An 8,262-nucleotide genomic window follows, 5' to 3' on the forward strand; every position below is an offset into this window, starting at 1 on the left:
TCAGTAATAAAAATAAAAATAATCTAATTAGACATTTCTCCAAAGAAGATTTAAAAAAAAAAAAAAAAAAAGCAAATAAGCTCATTAACTATCTGAAAAAGCATATCAAAACTATAAGAGATAACACTTCTCACCCACTAAAACCAAACCAAGCCTATTGCCATTGAGTCAATAACAATCCTAGCATGGCTATAATCTGAAGGACAGATAATAATTAGTGTTTGTGAGGATATGGAAAATTGAGACCCTCACATACTGTTTGTTGGAATGTAAAATAGTGCAGCTGCTTTCAAAAACAATTTGGCCATCCCTCCAAGGTTAAAGAGAATTACCGTATTATTCATCAAGTCCACTCCTAGGTTTATAGTCTAGAGAAATGAAAACATATAGCCACACAGAAACTTGTGCACTATGGTCAGAACCAGTTACTGTGGAGCTGATTCATAAAAAAAGACCTCATGTCTTTCTTTTTTTTTTAATTTTCTTTATTTTCATAAAGAAAGACCTCATGTGATGCAGAGTAGAACTGCACTCTATTGTGTTATCAAGACTGGGACCTTTTTGAAGCAGATTGCCAGATGTTTTTTCTGGGGTGCCTTCTGAGTGGGTTCAAACAGCCAACTGTTGGGTTAGAAGTGGAGTGCTTAACCATTTGCACCACCCGGGGATTCCTACATAATAGCTGCAACAATGAGCTCAAATACCAACATTTGTGAGGATGGCACAGTACCGGGCAACGTTTTGTTCTGTAATATATAAGGTTGCTGTGAGTCAGAGCTGACACAAGGAGAAATAACAGCAATGTTAATAGCAGAATTATTAATAACAACCAAAATATCGTATAATATACTTAAATGTGAGTCTGTGTTTTTATGATTATAGATGGCAGTCTATAATTCAATATTATGAAAAGTGGTACTGTCTTTCCAACTAAGACAGAAGAAACATTATAATTGTCACTGGCAAATGTTACCACTTCAAGAATCATTAAGCTGTTGCATTTCTTCTAGAATCAGCATTCTAAGTTGATTTGTAACCTTTTTACTTTGTAGAGAAATTTTTTTCCTAATGTAATTGAATTGATTTCCTGCTCTTCAAAAAGTAAATGGCAGTCTCTAAAGAATAAATACTGCTGATTTTCTGAAAAGCCCTTGTTTGGGGTACAAGCTTAAATAACTCTAAAGAACAAAAATTCTTCACTGGCTTTGTTAAGATGATATTTTTCTTTACTGCTTTCTACCTTTTGGGAAAGATATGCAAATCTCTGCCTGTAGATTCTAAGTGACAAGAAGAGCCAGATTGACAAATGTGCTGTAATGTAAATTCAGATTTAAGGATTGAATCTGAAATACAGTACAAATAACCATTTGTACAGCAGCTACAAAATAGCAAAGGCCTTACTTTGCTATTAAAAGCTTTGGAGATACACACACACACACACACACACATACATACTTATATACAGAAATATTTTTGTTTATTATTATTATTCTCATGCACAGAACTCACAGGGGATGTGCAAACTTCCCAGGTAGTAGTCAAGAATCACCGGGATAAAGGAACAATGGTGGCAATAGTATCATTTTACACTTTTAGGCACCAAGGAACCTTGAACCTTCCTCCAAAGACTACTGAACCCTTAAGCACCACTCATGGATATTAATTTACACCACAGAGTGCTGAAATGAATGTGTTCTCACATATAGCAGTTCTCATTATGGCTGTCTTTTAATGGAGACCTAGATGTACTGGCTTGCAAATGGTTAGGCCTTTTTTAGGGATTTTTAATTCATTTAGTATGTCAGAGACTAAAATAAAAGATAAAACTCTAAAGAAGTAGCTTTTAAAATTTAGGCATACCATGATGGGAAATTTTGCAATGATTAAGGGTAATAGTTAAACAACATGATTAATGTAATTAATATCAATTAATTGTACACCAGAAAAATGTTAAATTGATAACTGTTTTGTTGTATACATTTTAAAAACAATAATAATAATAAGGTTCAGAAATAAAGAACTGTTCCTTGCTAAACTACTATATTGCTGTAGATATCAGGAAACTTATGTGAACCTTGTCTAGATTTTCAGTCTTACATCATTTTTTGATTAAATAGGTCTGTTCTTAATTGCTGTTGTTGTTAAGTGCTGTCGAGTCAGCTCCTATTCATAGCACCCCTATGTACAATAGAATGAAACATTGTCCGGTCCTGCACGAGCCTTACGATCCTTGCTACACCTGAGCTGATCGGTGAAGCCACTGTGTCATTACATTTTGTTGAGGGTCTTCCCCTTTTTCATTGACCCTCTCCTTTACCAAGCATGATACCCTTTTCCAGGGAATGGTCCCTTCTGACAACATGACCAAAGTAGGTGAGACCAAGGCTGGCCATTCTTGCTTCCATGGAGCATTCTGGCTATACTTCTTCCAGGACAGATTTGTAAGTTCTTCTGGCAGTCCATATAATACTTTCTTTAGTTCTTTTGACAGTCCATATAATGCTTTCTATCTAATACACATAACACTTTCAGTATTCTTCGCCAACACCAAAACTCAAAAGTTCATAGGTCTTCCTTAATCATTGTCCAACTCTCTTCATACTATTGAGGCAATTGAGAATACCATGGCTTGGTTTATGTGCACCTTAGTCTTCAAAGAGATATCTTTGCTCTTCAACACTTTAAACAGGTTTTTTTTTGCAGCAGATTTAGCCAGTGCAATACGTCGTCTGATCTTTTGACTGCTGCTGCCATTGGTGTTCATTGTGGAACCAAGTAATATAGAATCTTTGAGAACTTCTATCTTTTCTCCATTTATCATGATGCTAGTTTTTGGTTCTGATGTGAGAATTTTCTTTTTTTTTTATGTTACAATGTAATCCATACTGCAAACTGTAGTCTTTAATCTTCATTTGTAAGTAGTGTTTCACATTGTCCTTATTTTCAGCAAGCAAAGTTGTATAGTCTGCTGTCACAGGTTGTTAATAAGTCTTCCTCCAGTCCTGATGCCAGGCACTTCTTCACGTAGTCCTGCTTCTTGGATTATTTGTTCCACATACAGATTGAATAAGTATGATGAAAGGATACAGCCCTGACACATTCCCTTCCTGATTTAAAACCATGCAGTATCCCCTTGTTCCTTATCAATATACTACTGCAACGTTTTTGAATTATATTCAGCAAGATTTTACTTACACGTGGTATCAGTGATAGTGTTTGATGATTTCCACATTCAGTGGGATCACCTTTCTTTGGAATGGGTCCAAATATGAATCTCTTCCAATCAGTTGGCCAGGTAGCTGTCTTTGAAATTTCTTGGCAAAGAGGAGTGAGTGCCTTCAGTGGGGCATCTGTTTGTTGAAACATCTCAGTGGGTAGTCTATCAATTCCTGGAGCCTTGTTTTTTTTGCCAATTCCTTCAGTGCAGCTTCAACTTCTTCCTTCAATACCATTAGTTCTTGACCATATACTATGTCCTGAAATAAATGAACATGACCAGCTCTTTTTGGTACAGTGACTCTGTGTATTCCTTCCATCTTCTTTTGATGTTGCTTTCACCATTCAATATTTTTCCGATAGAATCTTTCAATATGGCAACTTCAGGCTTTAATTTTTATTTCAGTTCCTCCAGCTTGAGAAATGCTGAATGTCTTCTTCCTTTTTTGGTTTTCTAACTCCAGATCTCTGCACATTTCATTAAAATAATTGACTCTGTCGTCTCAAGCTGCTCTTTGAAATCTCCTATTCAGCTCTTTTGTCTTGTCAATTCTTCCATTTGCTTTAGCTATTCTCCATTCATGGGCAAGTTCCAGAGTCTCTTCTGACATTCATTTTGGTCTTTTCTTTCTTACCTGTCTTTTAATGACCTTTTGCCTTCTTCACAGATGATGTTCTTGATATCATGGCACAATTGTTTTGGCTTTTAGTCATTGGTGTTCAGTGCATTAAATCTATTCTTTAGATGGCTTCTAAATTCAGGAGGGATATATACTGGATATATACTGTGGACTTGTTTTAATTGTCTTCAGTTTCAACTTGAACTTTCATACAAGCAGTTGATGGTCTGTTCCACAGTCAGCTCCTTGCCTAATTTTGGCTGAAGATATTGGGCTTCTCCACCAGGTCTTACCACTGGTGTGGTCAATCTGATTCCTGCCCATGCCATTTGGAGAAGTCCACTTGTATAGCCTTCCTTTGTGTTGTTGAAAAAAGGTATTTGTGATGAATAAGTCGTTGGTCTTACAAAATTCTATCATGCAATCTCTAGCATTATTTCTATCACCAAGTCCATATTTTTCAACTACCAGTAATTTTGTTTGTTTGTTTCCAATATTTGCAGTCCAATCATTAGTTATAATCAGCACATCTTGATTACATGTTCAGTCAATTCCAGACTGCAGAAGTTGGTAAAAATCTTCAATTTCCTCATCTTTGGCTTTGATGCTTGGTGCCAAAATTTGAATAATAGTTGTATTAACTGGTTTTCTTTGTAGGCCTATGGGTATTATCCTTTCACTGACAGCATTATACCTCAGGAGGGATCTTAAAATATTCTTTGTGATGATGAATGCTGCATCATTCCTCTTCAACTTGTCATTCTCAGCATAATGGATCATATGGTTGTCTGATTCAAAATGGCCAAAACCAGTCCATTTCAGCTTACTAATGCCTAGGATATTGATCTTTATGTATTCCATTTCATTTTTGACAACTTCCAATTTTCCTAGAGTCATACTTTGTACATTCCATATTCCAATTATTAATGGATATTTGTAGCTGCTTCTTTCATTTTGAGTTGTGCCACATCAGCAAATGGAGGTCCCAAAAACTCTACTCTGTCCACATCATTAAGGTTGGCTCTAGTCCTAGGAGACAGCTCTTCCCCAGTTATATTTTCAGTGCTTTCTGACCTGAGGGGCTCATCTTACAGCACTATATTAGACAATGTTTCAGGGCTATTCATCAAGTTTTCCAGTAATGTATCAGACAGTGGTTCACTGATATTATAATGTTTCACTGGCCAATTCCTTGAGAAGTTGGTGTCAATTTCCTTCTTCTAAGTCTGTCATAGTCTGGAAGCTCCACTGAAACCTGTCTACCATGGGTGACCCTGCTCATATTTGAAATACCAGCCTCACAGCAACACACAAGCCACCACAGTATGACAAACTGACAGATGAGTGGTGGTTGTTTTTAATAAAGTTAACCACTTTTGAAGTATCAGCCAATAAACAAACAACTTTCTCCTCAAGAGGAAAAAAATTAGACTTTGGAAAAAGACATATTCTTATATATTCCAAGAACTAATTTCAGCTTATACTTGTCCTCTAGACCAAATAGATCTGCGTGGTACACAGCTAACACAGCGATATGTGCTGATGCTGTCATTATGTTCCCAGAAATGGTGTATTGTAGAGCAGTATTTTATTTTATTTTTTTAAAAGTGTTATTTGGGTGAAAGTTTACGGAGCACATTCACTTTCCATACAGCAGTTCACACACATGTTGTCTCATGACATTGACTACAATTTTTCCCAATGCAACAGCTCCCCTCCCACTTCCTCCCAATAGGTAACTCTTCCCTGTGTCCATCCCTCCATGCACTCCTGCCCCCTGAGATATCTCCCTGTGCATAAACAGCCCTTCTTTCTCCCATGATTGTTCTCTCCTAGGAGTGTATCTACCTCAGTTACATGTTCAACTCATATACCTGCCTTTTGTTTGGCTGGAAGCCACAGGTGTGGGTTCAATTCCAGACCTGAAGGGCAGCTAGGGACCATAGTCTCAGTGGTTCCACCAGGCTCTATCAGACCAGCAAACCTAGTCCTGTAGGGCAATATTTTAATTGCTGACAACACCATTATAAACTGAAAACAGAAACTCCTCTGAAAAGTAATCAGTATTTCTGCATTCAAAACTCGCTACTGTACCTGAAAGAATGCTATGTTATGGTCCCAGCCACAACATTATTAGTCATTTACAAATCTTAGAGAAATAAAGATGTTTATAAGAATCAAAGGACATGTGTATGCTTGTCTTTCTGTCTATCTGTATTGCACATGTAGACAGACTGTACTTCAAACATCCAGGCAGCCTTAAGACTGCTAGGAAAGAAACATAAACACCCACTGGTATCAACCATTACAAAAAACAACACACAATACAAGAGATACTTCACTCTTTCTCCATATGTTTAGTCATAATGATATGTTTGGGAACCACCTTTTATCCTGTTATGTTTTTTCCATGGTCTTTTATGAAAATTCAAGTTAACTAAAGTTAATCTGTTCAGTTAATGCATTAAGGAACTTTGGGAAATGAGCAAGTCCTCCCCACATTCCAGAATATAGCTAATGGGGAAATGTTACCTTACTGCTGTATGTGCTACAAGAAGAAATATGGTCGCAGTTTTATTAAACAAAAACAAACAAACTCACTGCCATTGAGTTGGTCCTAAATCATAGCAATGCCTCCTTGGGTTTCCAAGATGTATCTCTATGGAAGTAGGTAGCCCAGTCTTCCTTCTGAGGAGGGGCTGGTGGGTTTGAACCATCAGGCTTCTGGTTAGCAGTCAAATGCCTTAGGCACTACAGCACTAGAGCTCCTATTATTATTATTATTAGTGCCTTAAAATTTCCAACTCATCCATTAAGATTTTTATTTTTCATATATTCAATTTTAAAAGATTGAACTAACTTTCAAAAATAATTATTTTTATATTTCTGACTGAATTTCCTTATAACACCTTTGAATCATTCCTGCTTGATCATGGATTGATCTTTTCAGTTTAGCACATAAATAACAATGATGCCAGGAGCAGCAGCTGCTACTACCGTGAAATAAAAAGTGAAAATCTTATTTTTAAAAGTTACATGGCAACTTTTTACATTTTTCAACAAGGATGAGGATTGTGTTATAAATCTAGAAGATGAACTGTGTGGTCCACAGGCTATTTTTGTGGTGATAGCTACAAAAATCTTTCAGAAATTCCACTCTTATTTGTGTTCTACTATTTTTAATACATTAACATAATCAATAATGAGTATGTAGAATGTGCTGTTCACTCAAGCTGTGAAGTCTCAAAAAGCCCAGTGCTCAATAAGACACTGCAGATTGTATCAAAAAAGAACATTTTAAAATCATTTCTTGTGATGGAAAAATTACGGAGAAGATAAAACAACCCCATGTTAATTTATTTTAATGACAATTCGGAAGTAGAATATGTGGTATAGATATTCACATTTGTATTTTAGGTCTTAATTTAGCAATAGTTTTTCAGAAATGTCTCTAAATATTTTGTATTTATACTCTGGGAATATTGAACCTCTTTATTCATGGTTCAGTTCAATATATAACTGAAAACATCATTTTCTATTTTTTGTACTGATGATAATAGATTGCAATTTCTACCTCTCCAACTGCATTTTTGCAATCATCTTAGATCCTATTCCCTGCGCATTGTGGGCATTTGATTTTGGAGTCATGATTTTGAGCTCAGACAGGAGTTCAATAAAACTATGTCAAGAAGGCTTAAGAATATTCAACATAAATGCCTTGACCTCATCATCATTCATACTTACTAGATTAATGATAAATTCTGGTAATTAAAAATTCTTTGCATGTTTCAGCTTTCATTTTTGCCCTTTTAGTGTTCATGCTTTATCCATTGTGCATGCTTTATCTACTTCCAAATTATTTGATTGTTTTTTTCTTTCTCTTTTTTGTAGCATTTACTCAAAGATGATTATATCAGAAGGCTTTACCACTTAAAATTATGGTGGTCATGATATGGAAAAAGAATTGCACCATAAAATAAAAAGTTACTGAAATTAAAATATATCAATAATTTATTAACCCAATTGCCCTTGTGAGTTCTGGTGGCACTATGGTTAAAGAAGCGTTCAGCTGCTTTCTAACCAGCCTCTCCATGGGAGAAAATGAGGTTGTCTGCTTCTGTAAAGATTTACAGCCTTGTTGTTGTTGTGTTGTGTTGTGCTGTGTTGTGTTGTTGTTATGTGCTGTCAGTCAGACCAGACTCATTTGAACCACCAGCCTTCTGGTTAGCAGTCAAGTGCATTAGACACTGTTGTGCCCAGGTTATGAAGGAGTTCCTTGGCGAGAGAAATATGCCAACACACGACAATGCAAAAGCAATAGGAGGGTTTATTAGCTAACTTAAGTTAGGGTCTTTGCCCTTACCAGGTCAGTGGCTTAAGCAAAAGACCCCCTGCCCGATATTCTCACCAATTTATGGAATAATAT

This window comes from Orycteropus afer, unplaced genomic scaffold, assembly GCF_000298275.1.
Source record: "Orycteropus afer afer isolate SDZICR_OR568_19922 unplaced genomic scaffold, OryAfe1.0 scaffold00001, whole genome shotgun sequence".
Taxonomy (NCBI): domain Eukaryota; kingdom Metazoa; phylum Chordata; class Mammalia; order Tubulidentata; family Orycteropodidae; genus Orycteropus; species Orycteropus afer.